At 36.5% G+C, this 14,471-nt stretch overlaps 1 protein-coding gene across 1 annotated transcript in view; it reads right to left on the bottom strand.

The window, feature by feature from the left end:
* Positions 1-6,140: 6,140 nt before the first annotated feature.
* LOC106629412 (uncharacterized) overlaps positions 6,141-14,471 on the bottom strand; it is an 88,519-nt gene continuing 80,188 nt past the window's right edge. The window contains exon 7 of the mRNA XM_074536200.1: positions 6,141-9,527. The gene's annotated coding sequence lies outside the window, so the exon portion shown is untranslated. The remainder of the gene's footprint in view (positions 9,528-14,471) is intronic.

Here is a 14,471-nt window from a genome sequence, read left to right as displayed (position 1 = left end):
ATCACTCATAAATTAACAGTGTTCCTGTATCACCACTACAGAGAAATATCTAATCTATCTTCTGCTGCATTAAATTGTTGCAAAAGAACTGCTTCTTGTTAACAATGGCAATACAGTTCCCATAAAAACTTCACTATAATTTGAACATAGCTCATAAACATTATCCAGAAGTTTGAATTTAACTTTTGACCATAAGCTAAATTTTGGGGGCCTGATGAATCCAGCACCTGAATTAGAGTCCTCGTGCATGAACCAGTTAAATTTTTTTTCTTTTCCACGTGAATATTTACAGCCCACAAGGAAAGATAACAGGAGTACCAACATACTATAAGCACACCTATCACATTAATTCTTGGCCAAGTAGAAAATATTCCAAGTAGCTTGAAATATTCTATTCTAACAAGACTTCCAGATCAATATTTTTAGTATTTTTGGTCCCAATGTATTCACATGAATATCCTACAATTTGTCTGTCAGTGAGAACTGCTAAAGTGCTTGAACAGTTGAATTTAGACACCACTATATTAACCCTAGTTCTCTGTGGCAGCACTTTTCAGTGTGTTTGCTTTCTCTTATAATGGACAAGAGAAACCTACTTACAAAAAAAAAAAAAGTAAAAGCTTTGTATAACATTGAGGATGAGGTGAAGCCTCTGGATATAAAATATGACATTTACTAGAATAACTTACTTCTTGGGAACAGCTTTTACAGTATGGGATAAGTTATATTTACAAAGCATCTCACCTTAAACCTGGAAATAATTTTTATGAGATCTCTTTCACATTGTGCATTTTAGATTACTTTTGATATCCAGTTTATGAAAATAAATGTTTCACTTTTCCTTTTCTTTTGCAGTGTCAAGAAATTTTGCTGGCATGGGACACACCAGATGAGTTCTCTGCAGTGGATCTGACTCCAAATAAAATTTAATAAAGCTGTATATGCAGTTGTCAGTAATGCTGGGCAGGGGCAATCAAGTTAACAGATTCTCATTCTGGGCAACAGAAAGAAAGTAAAATTCTTCAGGGTTCATGAAAGAGTGTGATAATTTTGACTGACATAAAATTTATGCTGTATGTTTCTGATTTGACTCCTCAAATATATTTACTTTTCCCAAGAGTTATATTTTCTTTGTGAGGTCTAATTCCATCAGAGCAGGACTGCCTTTTACTACTAGTAGATTCTTGCCTATATTAGGAGAAGCAAAAAAATTGCCTTTAGATGAAAATGCCGTCGTGTACTGGTAGTTTTATTCCCAAACCCTGCCTGTGTGATATCCACCAGAGCAGGCTGCCTGTTGATGAGCTTTCATCTCCAGGCTGCTGAAGGGGCAGAGGCAGTGCTGGCAGCCCAGGGCTCCGTGGCTACTTGCGAGCAGCCAGGACAGGCTGGACAGACGGCAGCCGGGCAGCTCACCTCCCTGCGCATGGCTGCCTGCGGCTAGCAATGAGCTTACTGGCTACTGGCTTGCAAATAAAATCAGTAATCAATACTTGAAAAGCAAGAAAGATCTCTATTTTCTGCCCTAAAGCTGGAGATTTCTTTCCCAAGAAAGGATGGCACACAAACAGCTGGCTCTGTATAAAGGAGTGGATAAAGCAGCAGATACAGAAACAAGCAGCTGTCAGCTGGATTGCTCTAAAGCTGACATGCTTTTGTCAAAACAGAGGGCTATTCTGCTAGAGGCTGATATGTTTGAGCGTGTTTGTACTTCGTTGTGTCAGTCCTTTTGTTCCCTCAACTTTGCTTTGGATTACCAAATGTGAGAAATGGTGAATCAATTCCCTATTTGACTATGATCAAATTAAAGAAAAGAAAGGAAAGTAGGTGGGAAAAAAGGAACAGACAGGCTGAGACTGGGAAAGATATCATGGTTGTTACTCTTGGAAGTAGCAATTCTTTCAGTCTTAAAGGACAGAAAGTTCTAGTCTCCCTCAGTTTGAACAACAGTATTTGAACCTACTGCTCACTTTTCCTAAGGGAATAAATATTCCACAACAGAGAAGGGAGTTCACATCTCACATTTCTCACTTTCTCACCTCCTATGCAAGAATATATAAAGCTTGGGGAAGAGATTGATAAAACCACCTTAATGTGATAATGATCAAAATGTTGAGCTCTACTTATAGTACTATTCACGGATTTTGCATGTGTCCAGAGTTTTAGCATATCTTGTATTGTTAATTACAGTGTAATCACAGTACATTGCATTGTACAATATTTTCTGTTGGGAGTAAATATTCAACTTTCCACCATACAGAAAAATAGATTTGATTTTATTTATATTTTGAATTTACAAACATAATTAACAACACTGAGAAAATTACATTCTTTACAATAAAATTTTATAGGATGTGCCAGAAATTTAGAAAATTTTAAAATTAATGTTTCTTGCCATGTCAATTATCAAGAACACATTCGTATCTTATACAGCAATTTATGCCATAACTGTGTGGTCATCACAATATCACAGAAAATTTGAAGAGCATTTCTTATAAGCAGAACTATGATATTCAAGCAGAAAATACTCATCTCCTGGTTGTTATTAACAATTAATTGATGTGATATCAGAAAACTGCTTATCAATCTATAAGAAATAGTAAGATATGAGATCTGTCCTATAAAGCTAAAAAGATACAGGAAAAACAGCATTCCCTGGATAATCCAGTACATAACCATTAGACTATATTTCCTTTGCCTTAATTTCCTGTTGTTATTTTGGTTTCTTTATTAATAATTTTGGTTAGAAGAGTGAGTGTCACAAATTTTGGAGTAACTCTTCAGGGTTTTAGATTATACAGGGTAGTTTTCCCAGCCCTCTGAACCTTTTGGCTATTATTGATTCTGGTGAACATTACAGATACCTATCAATTGACTTAACAGCCTGGAAAAAGGATGTGTTTTACATTAAAGAACAAGCTGGAGTAATGAGAAAAAGGCTAAGCAGGAGAAGAAATAATTTCCCGGGCAGATAACAACATATGGTGTTTTCTACTGGGAAATGCATGTACGGATTCAGAGAATGACTACTGTATTATGGGGCTTTTAAAATCCAAAAGCAGCACCAACATCTCTCAGAAAATGGATGTTGAACTGTATCTCAATATTTTAATAGAGATAGAACAGCAAAATTGAAAACAATGAACAGAGTATGGATAACTCTAGCACCCTGTCCATCAGACACTCTGAAGGCAGAGACTTGCTGGAAAGGGCAAAGAAATGCTGCAAAATTATCAAGAGGCTAAAGGAAATATTTGAATGGATTTCTCCCACTCAAAATCTAGTGGTGGACACAACCCCAGCGGTTTAGGGACTACAGATGAAAACGTAGTATTGAGTTTCCAGCTCCTGTACATTTTTCTTTGAAAGTAGAGTGTCCCATTCTGATGAGTTCCAGCAGCTATGGGGCTGGTCCGACTTGGTGCAAACTGAAGGACGGGAAATTCCACATCTGCTACTGGCATTAGCAGTAGTAGGGGCCTGGATGCTCCTCTTTCTGTCCACCATGGGTTTCCAGTTTCTCAATTATATCAAAAGTGGCATAAGAGCTTCCACATGAATTCCGAAATTACGTCTTTGTTTGGACAGAAATGAATAACATCTTCCGAAAGGATATGCCAGATTTAAAAAGTTGATCTCACTGGATCAGCTTATAAAACCTCTTTAAGAGCAATCTTTTCAAATATGTGTGAGGTGCTATCTAGTGTCCTTTTTCTTCCAGTTCTCGTGAGGAAATAAAATATCTAATGAAGGCGATTGTTCCAGTGAACACCATGTGCTTTCTGAAATATTGTCACTTAGTTTCCAAGTAGTTTCCAAGTGCAGAAAAAGTGTTTTTCTTAGTAATTGCAATGTTTATATTCAGCATGTGATATTACAGAGGATCCCAAATGGTCATAATCAGTGACACAGAGTCTAACTGGAGGCCTGCCACTGGTGGTGTCCCTCAAGATTCAATACTGGGCCCAGTCCTGTTTTACTTCCCCATCAATGGCTTGGATGAAGGGACAGAGGCCTCCTCAGCAAGTTCACTGGTGACACAAAGCTGGGAGGAATGGCCCAGAGAGCTGTGCAGCCCTTCAGAGGGATTGTGACAGGCTGGAGAGATGGGCAGAGAAGAGCTGTCTGAAATTCAATAAAGGCAAATGCAGTGTCCTGCACCTGGGGAAGAATAACCCTAAGAACCAGCACAGGCTGGGGGCTCAGCTGTTGGAAAGCAGCTCTGCAGAGAAAGATCTGGCAGTCCAGGTGGACAACAAGCCATCCATGAGCCAGCAGAGTGCCCTGGGGACCAAGGAGACCAAAGGTATCCTGGGGGGCATTAGGAAGAGCATTGCCAGCAGCTCAAGGGAGCTGATCCTGCCCCTCTGCTCAGTCCTGGTGAGGCCTCACCTGGAGTGCTGTGTCCAGTTCTTGGCTACCCAGTATGGGACAGACAGGGAGCTCCTGAGTGGGTCCAGCAGATGGCAACAAAGATGATTGAAAAACTTATGAGGAAAGGCTGAGGGAACTGCGCCTGCTAGAGACAGCTGGAGCCAGACTCTTCTCAGTGGTGATGAGCAATAGGACAGAAAGCAGAAACTGATGCCCAGGGTGTTCCACCTGAATATGAGGAGGATCTCTGCTGTGCAACTGACCATGCACTAGGACAGAGTGTCTAGGGAGGTTGTGGAGTCTCTCTGACTGGAAATATTCAAGAACCATCTGGATACAATCCTGGGCAATGTTGTCTAGGATGACCCTGTTTGAACAGGGAGGTTGGACAAGATGACCCACTGTGGTCATTTCCAACCCATTCTGTGATTCCTGTGGTCTATTAATTCTCAATTGTAGCCACTTAAATACAGAAAATATTCTTCCTAAGCAAAAAATTAAGATATTAAAAAATCATTAAAATTAAACATCCGTGTGTGAATTCTAGTTATTTTCACGTGAGTTTCACTTAGTTTTATAAAATAGGAATTTACTTGCAATTCTATATTCTTATCTCTTTTTTATAATAGAGGATATTTATTTTTCGTAGAGTGAGGAACTGCTTGCTTTATTTCCACTTAGGTAATCTGCCATTCCCTGAAAACTGTAGTGTTTGCAGTTATCTGAGTTCTGTTTGACTTGAATGCTCTTCCAGGTACAGTAGCTTCACCTTACCTTCTTTGAGGTAGGAGTCATCTCATTGATTGTCTTGAGTAAAAGGAAATGGCTCATGCATCTTTCGTACATTATAACAAATGTCCTTTTGCATTATAATTGAATGGTGATTGTTGTGTTCAATCAATGAGAAAGGTTAAGGGAGCTTCTCTGCCAGCATTTTTAATGGAGAAGTCGATTAAGATTCAGTTTAATCATTCTGGCTGCTTCAGAATTAAAGCAACAAAGACCATCAATGGCACTATAATTACCAGTCTTTCTGTAAGTTTACACTGCCATTTATGCAGCCATAAATTTTGTTATAATGCACAATGTGACCAGGTTAACTTGCTTTGTTTGTAATGCAAAATATTTCCCTTAATTGCGTTGTGGATAAGAAATAGTTGTGATGAAGTATATATAATGCAGCCTAATAGAAAAGAGAAAAAAGAAAAACTAAAACCAACCACTCTATAGAGACTGACTGAGGTGAATCAGCCTGATGGCTTGTGTTAAATAGTTTAAAGTCATGGCCTTAACCTTGGGACACTAGAGACATATTTTACTTCATTGAACATGGAGACTAGCATCACTCCCATGTGAGTAAAAAGGGTCAAATATATTATTCTAATCCCTGTTCCAAACAGAGAAAAGGTCATTATACACTACCTATTGCATGCTGCCAAAGAGTGAAAAATTCACATTGGGGACATGGGTGCAAATCTATTTTAGACATGGCCTTTAAAATGTTACTGAAATGAATGATTATGTGGTTTTGAACAAGGAAAAAAAATCTTGAAATTGATCTCGTTTATTAATTAGTTTGAGCTTATAAAGGTCTTACTATAAATAGCTGGAAGACCAGAAGAAATTGCTCATTTCAAAAGAGAGCGAGGCCATAAAAAAAATTGTTTTCTTGTAAAATTAATACCTATAGGTATGGTTATCCATTTAATAAATGATTCTGAATATAAGATGACAGGAGATCTTGATTTTCCAGCTCTTCCAGTAAATTAGAGACACAGGACACAGAATACTTTTGCTACTTTTCTTTCTTCTTTTTTTTTTCCACCTTTTCTCCATAGGAATTTCATTCAAAAGGCACTGAGGTCTTTTTTTCTCCACAGAGAGGAGAAGCTTTGACCAAATTTCTCACTAACTCAGAAGCATGCTTTCTCGATGCAGAAGCACAATTTCCAGAGCTCATGGAATCATAAAATGGTTTGGGTTGAAAGGGACCTTAAAAATCATCTCGTTTCAATTCTCTGCCCTTGGCAGGGACAACTTCCATTAGACCAGGTTGCTCAAAGACTCATCCAACCTGGTCTTGATGGGTCCATATATAATAGAGAAAAAAAACTATTCCTCCTATGTGTATAGGTATGTAGATGCTTTTTTTCCCCCCTACAAACTCATTTTATTGAAAGCTTCTCTTCCTGATGAGCTAATTAAATTTTTATTTCATATTATCTAGCAAAGCTATTTGTAAAGTTGCAGGAAGACCACAAACAGTTAAGTTAGTTCCATATTAGAATCATCTGGATTCAGCCTCAAATGTCAGTTTTTGAGAAATGTATAGCAGCCCATCTAAAAGGAAAAATTCCTTCATCGAGGTTAAAAAAAATACTGTTGTAATTTTTTCCTATTCACTTCTATTACTTTTTATTTCTATTAATGGCATGTTTTCTACCTTGTAGTTGTGCATTTTAACTAAAGATCAGTTGTATTGCACCTATAGCTTGAAGGTTGCTATTATCCTACAAGAGCTTTTTCTTCCTTTTCAGCAGATCATAAACTAGTTAAAGAGGATCATCTGACTAACAGCAGTTACTGAATGATAATTAAAACAAATTAAAATATCATATCACATAAAAATTATTCAGTGCACAACTCCTGAACTTGCTATTTCCTGCATAACTTAGTCTTCTTGGAAAGCTGGGCTTGAAGGTGTAATCAAAGATATTGATATACACAAATCTCCTACTGGCTGTAAGACTTCATGTACACATGGTAGTAAGGTACTGTTCTTTAATGTATTTCTGTACCAAGCCAGCTCTTTCTGTTACAGGAAATTATGAAAACCACTAAAGAAGACAATTAAAAAATCTAATTCCTTAAATCTGTCTCCAAAGAGCTAAAGACAAACATGTAAATCAGCTGTTTATGAAACATTCATGTTTGAATTTAAAAGGCATATCAGTATACAGTGAGCATCAGTGATACTAAGTCAGAAGCTTAATCCTCTAAAGAAAACAAAACTCATACAGTGCGTAGGCAGCCTGGCACGGTTCCTCCAGATTTCATACATGCGAATTAGGGTGCGGAGGCTATACTTAATGTAAAAATAAGATTGACTAATCTATTTGAGTGCTTACTGCCTTGTAAGCAGAGAAAAGAGTTGCCTGCCAGAATGGAAATCATATGGGCCGGGAATTCCCCTTCTGTTGACCACAGAAGGTATAGGCATAATCCATCAAGAACAGAATGCATGCCATACTTTGTTCATTAGCATTTAAAGAGGCTGTTTGGCATCAGACAACAAATACAATTCTTGCAAGAACTTGGCAGCAGACTGTTTGTCAGTTAATGACAATCCACAGCTTTTTCAAGGAAATACTAAATGTTCCCAGGGTTATTTCTGAATTCTTTTCAGCATTAAGCTTGAAGTGGGGCTAACACATTTGTATAGGAGTGACCAACTTCCAATAGAAAACATCAGTTCTGAACCAGAAATTGAAACAGATTTGTTGGCAACACATCAACAAATTGTAATGGAATTACAGGATGTGTGATATCACATATCTTATCTTTACATTTATGCATTTCCTAAAATACTCCAGTGTGTTCAGCATAGAATACAGTCTTGAAAATTATGCATATGATTTAAGAATACAGTCTTGAAAATTATGCATATGATTTAGGACTTGGACATCAATACAGAGGGTGTGATGAAATACAATGAGAAAAAATATGTGTATTTAAAGGAAAAAAGCCCCAAAGTTTTTTTATCATTAAGTTATCATCAGTGGGGGAGAGGGGAGTGTTGTTAATTGCTCTACCTATCTTTTCTCTTTCTCTCTTTTTTTGGTCATAGTTTAGAACAAATTACCAAGCCCAAATGTAGATCAGATGCATAGCTGTGATGCTACAAGTTACATTGTTTTGTAAGTGCTGCAGATTTTTTTTATTTTGTCTTTCTATTGTTAAGGCAGAAAATATTTGCTGTCTCAGGAAGAAGAATTTTGTCTTTAACATTCCATACAACAAAGCTGCCAGTCACTGTTACCTTTGCTTTTTTCCCCTTTTTCTTTTTTTCCTTTTCCTTTATATATCCACTCAGAGAATATTCTCAATTAAAGCAATGTATTAAGCAATGAAGTAATCTAGAATCTGACAGAGTTGGTCTTATTCAAGAATTCTTGAATTTCAAGTTTCACTGCTAAAGTAGCATATAGATTTTAAACTGAAAATGTACTCCTTTTAGTCTTGAGGATACCTCTGATGGAAACCTTCCAGGGAGGCTATCAATAAATTATGTTTACATACACTTGAAAATACTTTCACATTGAAGAAGTCCTGGAAAAAAGTCTGAGGGTAAATGAGTTTGCATCAGCAAACTTTTCTTTCAAAATTTCATTTACTCTGAAAATGAGTTAATAAGTGCACAAGTGGGTCCTATATCCCAAGAATTTCATTGCTGAAGAAGGGTGATAGCAGATCATTCCTGAATTAAATGATTCTATGATTTTCTGCAATGTAAATATGGGTTACTTACAGTTCAGGAAGCATGTTAACATTGAGGGAGGAAAATATGATAATCAGAGATACTATATAACCTTGTAGCTGATCTGCTTCATGCAGAGAAGCGCAGAAAAGTCAAGGTAGCATTTTTACATGCTGGAAGTTGGACTACAACTGACTAAGGATCATTATGATACACACCAACATTCAGACTGATGGCATACCATAAAGCACTGTCCTGGTTTTTGCTGATGGTATAATTGTGTTAGTCACATTTAGTTAACACACTTAGCTACAATCACACTTTAATCTGCTGTAAGAGAGGTATCCTGTAGCCAGCCTCATTGCAAGGGCTGTAGGACAGGATGATCCAACTGAGAAGTCAGAATCCCCATCAGCTCACAAGATAAGACAACTGTGCTGCTGCTTTCATGCAAAACCATATCAGCGCAGCCACAAAACAGAAAGGAAGTCATACTTGGGAAAATAGGAAGTATGGGTCACTCTGCTGGTGCCTGGAGCTTAGATGGTGGATTTGTTTCTGGTTCTGCTACAGGCTTCCTGTGCTCTCTTGGTAAACTAGGAGTTTTCCCATTATCTTGCAGAAATAACAGGTCTTCACTTCTTCACACACATATGGACGATAAGGACTCTAAAGACTGAGAGACACAAAGAATTTATGATTCTGCAGAGCAGAATTTATATCCATAAAATATATAGAAAGATAATCTATTATGCATAAATCAGAACCAAACAAAGAATATTAAAGTAAATGCATCTATACAGTCAGAATGGGTGGAAGTCATCCAGCTGAACATCAAATCTCTGACCTTGTCCAAACTTTTCTTTATAATGAATAGAAAACTATAGCCACCTCTAGAGCACAGTTCATCTAACCAAACACAGTCTCTGGAATAAGATATTTTGCTGTATTGCTCTCCACTGACTATAAAGAGCCTACAATCATCAGCTCACCTCTAGACAACCACACTTATTTGAATCCAGTCCTCAGACTGTAAAAGAACAAGAAGCACTCTCTAAATGCAAGAGCTGCTTTTTAGCAGCATTTTCTTACCACAGTGTGTTTCGTAAGTCAGATTGGTGAGCAATATGACACTGGGTAAGGCCTCAGTCTTGGGCAGCATTTTAGGCTCTGGGATGTGCAGTGTGGAATTTGAAGATCAAAAGGGAAAGATCTGGAAGAGATATAAATGCTTTACATGTTGGCTGCCAGAAAAAGCAACACTGTTAATTTATATTGTTTTGGAATTAATAATGTTCTACATTTTTGTGCACATCCTTTTTGGCCCCACAAATCAATTATTGGGAATCAGGAATTCACAATAAAATCATAATTTCATGTTAACAAGAATCTGAACCTGCACATGTCAAGGTAAGAAAGAGTAGAAGTACATTATGCAGAATGACTGGCAATCATAGGCTGAGGTATAGTGATCATCCAATTAAATCATAGAATATTAAAAAGGTCAAAGTAATATAGACCTAGCCTAATTAATAGACAATGAGATAAAATTCTGATTCTCACTTTTCAGTGTAGTCCAGTCCTGAAAACAAAGTACCTACTTTATTTATGGAAGTAGTTCCTTTGACATCAGGGTACTTCATAAAGGCATGTGGCTCCCTGTCTGTGGATTACCTTGCACAGTCACTGTCTAAGACTTTAGTACTTCTATACTGTTCAGGTAGTTTCACTAGAATACTTAATTTTTTTTATTCCTTATCTGCATTTTATAAGGAAGCTCATATAATCCTTTTTGTCTTCATGAACAGTAGATAAAGATTAAACCCTTTAAAACTTCATTAATATGTTGTCCTAATGATATCAAAGGTATAGTATAATTCAAACGTCAGTTCTGTGTCTGTCTTCCGTGGTTTATGTGGATTTCTATTAATATTTAATTTGGTTCATTACCTTATTTATTGTGTGTTGGTTAAAGGAATTCGAAGATGGAGGTGCTGTGTTAACATAAAAGTCTCCTCACACTGAAGCAGGAACCAAATATGATGCATGCACAATAATGCTGGGACTTTGTTTATAATAAACATTTTAAATGACCGACTTTTTCTCTACTAATACTCTAAGTAGGATGATCTATGAGATTTCTAATTTATTCTTGTTTAAAATTTAACCATGCTTTTTTAAAGCATATCAATTTTGTTAATACCATGTAATTAAAACATGTCAGTGCACAGCAAGTTTTAGTCTAAATTAATGACTATGAGAATTATTTTAATTAAATAACCAATTATAGAAAAATCGCAAGCATGAGAGCTGACATTTAAATGAATTTCATTTAAATTGCTTCTTAACATTGTCCCATCTCGGACACTAATGCAAAATGAACTATTGTATCAACATAGATTATCACTATTTTTGTATGCATATAATGTATTCATATTCAATCACTGGAACAGAGCTGAATATTTTGTATTGATCTGAAATGTCTATGAACAAAATACAAGAGAATAAGCTGAAGTAGAAACAAAAATCCCCTGAAGTACTGTGACACCGTACAGCTATGTTTCTCATTTGCACAAATATATTTTCATATTTCAGTTCTTTGTTCACCTATAAAGTCTGTTTTCCATTTAATGTAATGTGAACTTCGAAAATTGCTGTGTTTTCAAGTGACTTTAAATTCTATCTCTCTTGTAAATACACATGAAAAATCATGATGGGCTGGATATTCAGTTTTCATTTTGGATTTTAAAAAGATCTGTTAAAACGTTTGCTGGAATATGTTTTGCTCACTTTCAACTGGAAAGTATAGCCTACAAAGTTAAATAAATTACTTTTTTTCACTGCACAAATTGTTACTGCATTTGTCTTACAATCACATTCGATTTAATCAGATGTATGATGTAAACTGTGCCAGGAAACTCCTGAAGCTATATTTAAAAGTGAGTAACAGTATAATACATTGCAAAATTATTTTTCTCTGCTGTAGCTTTAAAGATGTCACAGGAAAAGAGGGAAAAGAGAATCCTGCATTTTTGTTCATTGATTAACCAGTAATGTTATGTATAAATAATGTATCTGACAGTATGGCAGCCCACTTGGGACATTGTGCCATTTACTACAAAATAGGATGCAACATGCAACTGAGCAGCAAGAACAAATTAAACATCTTTCCTCAGTAATTTCAGCATTTTTATTAGGTGGTAAACATCACAGTGAGAAGAAAAGCAGATGTAGATATTTCAACAGTATTAACCTTAATCTAAGTAGAGACACAAAATAATATTTATACATTCTGAAAAATGCTTAAAAAAACTTGTATAAGAGATGTGTTGTCATTTTGTGGAAATACTGTGGAAACCAGTTGATATAGCCATGGTATAAAACCAGAATTTTATTCCAGGGTATCACAACTGAATTCAGCGAAGTATTATATATAATTTTCTCATGTTAACTTGTAACACAGAGATATCACTGCAGTTATGTACTGAAGAATTTGCAAATTTTCTTTTTAAAACTACTGCCCTTGTGATGTGCTGGTATTCCAATTCAAATTAAATTAATATATTAGAACTTGTTATTGTCATTATTTTTTTGTAAAGGAAGAAAAAAGAAATTTTTTTGTCTGACAAAAGTTGAGTTTATAATCAGATATTTATCTCCATGTTCATACATGATCATTTTTCATTATTTTATCCCAAACAAGTACAAAAACAAACAAACAAAAAACCCAACAAGCAAAAAAACCTTTATCAAAATAAAAATATTGAACAGAAATTTTATGTATTATCACTGAAAACAATGGAATTTGTACTCTTAAATTATTCCAGAGGAGTTAGGTAAGACAAATCTTAATAAAAAACACCAAGATGTCAGCCCAGCTCCCTTTGCCTACTATGGAATTTCCAATCACTGCATTAAATATTGTTAAATGGAACAAGTGAGTATTATTTAACATGATTCAATACCCTAGACCCTGAATTTGTAACTGTTATCACTAAATCATGTGATCACTAAATCAAAGTATCTTTCTGTGTATTGAGCTAAATACCCAATTTAGACTCTCGACTCGTTGTCCTTTTTACATACTGCAAAAGCTGCAGCAGTTTATTTCACATCTACAGAATAATTAATCTAATATTCCCTCATACTTAATAGTTACAATGGTTAATGTTTATACCTGAGGTAATTCCCATTGCACAGTGAAGAGGATTATCCACTTGATTAAAAATAAATCTTTTCACCCCTGCACTTGAATGTGTACCTCCCTGGGGAAGCTGACCATAATTTCTCTCTTGCTGTACCTCATTCTACAAGTGATGAGCCCATTTTGCATGGCCAATATTGCATGTAACATTGGGCTTTAAACAGGACAGTAATTCAAAAAGGGTTGGTTTTTTCTTCCCAGGATCAAATTCCTGTTACTTGGTTGTTGTTGCTAAAACCTGAAATTCATCATTTATTTCCCAAAGTTGCAGCTTATGAGATGCTGCAGTTGTTTTTATCTCAGAACATGAAATAAGCTCAGCTGGAATGGTAGTAACTGGAGATGTAACAAATGGAAAATAGTTGCTGACAGAAATAGGGAATGAGAAAGACAAAAAGGCAGGGACTGAAGAGACAAAGGGCAAAGTTTATCAGGCTGATTTCAGCATCCAAAGGAGATTGGCACCTGAACTGGAGTTCACAATAGGTGACATCCTTACCAATTGAGGAGCTGTGCTAAACGCCTCTGTGACTCCTGACCCCAAAGCTGCACAGGTGCCTAAGCAGGTTGGGAAAGTCATTTGTGCGCAAACAAGCTCCTAATTGCAACTCACCAGCCCTGTAAATTTTCAAATTATTTGTTGTACCTGGTTGAATATACTTATTTTGTAAATGCTAGACCATGTTAAATGGACACATGCTTAAGGTGACTCAAAGGAAAGGCAGCTTCATGCTCAACTCATAGGTTGCCTGTGAGTCATATATGTCTGCTTCAGAAACAATTGTATGCTTTGACTTTGATTTGTAACTCTTTTCTTTTTTTTTATTACCAGACCCAACAGCTCTGAGGGAGAAAGCTGGATGCAAGTCAATCTCATATGTCATCAGCAAAGCTATTCTATCTCCAAGTTTCCCTCTGGAATGCCAAATGCCTCCCTTATTTGCACTTTCACAAACCTGCTGGAGACAAGGTGTCTACTCAATTGTAACAATTTGGCCTGAGAAAACTTTATTGTTGACAGTGATTTTCAGAACCCAGTACAAGGTTTTCAGTGCTGGCACTTAAAAAGAAAAACGTTTTTATGCCCGGTCTGAGTAAAACTTATGCAAATTCAGAGACAGAGCAAACAGAGAAAGCCACCGCGCATTTTTGCAATACTTCATTTCAGAACTAGTTTCCTCCTCACCAACAAAAGCAGCCCTATAAATCAGTCCAGAATGATCATTAGTCACATGATGATTCATACATCTTTGAGGAAGGCTCTGCAGAGGGAGCTGGACAGGCTGGATCAATGAGCCCATACCAACTATGTGGAGGTCACAACAACCCCATGCAGTCTGGGGGCAGAGTGACTGCAGAGCTGCCCAGTAGAAAAGGACCTGGGGCTGTTGGTGGACAGTGGCTGAACAGGAGCCA

The sequence above is a fragment of the Zonotrichia albicollis genome, chromosome 2 (genome assembly GCF_047830755.1).
Source record: "Zonotrichia albicollis isolate bZonAlb1 chromosome 2, bZonAlb1.hap1, whole genome shotgun sequence".
Lineage (NCBI taxonomy): Eukaryota > Metazoa > Chordata > Aves > Passeriformes > Passerellidae > Zonotrichia > Zonotrichia albicollis.
The sequence above is the reverse complement of the archived record's forward strand: the minus strand, read 5'-3'. Positions and strand labels throughout refer to the sequence as shown.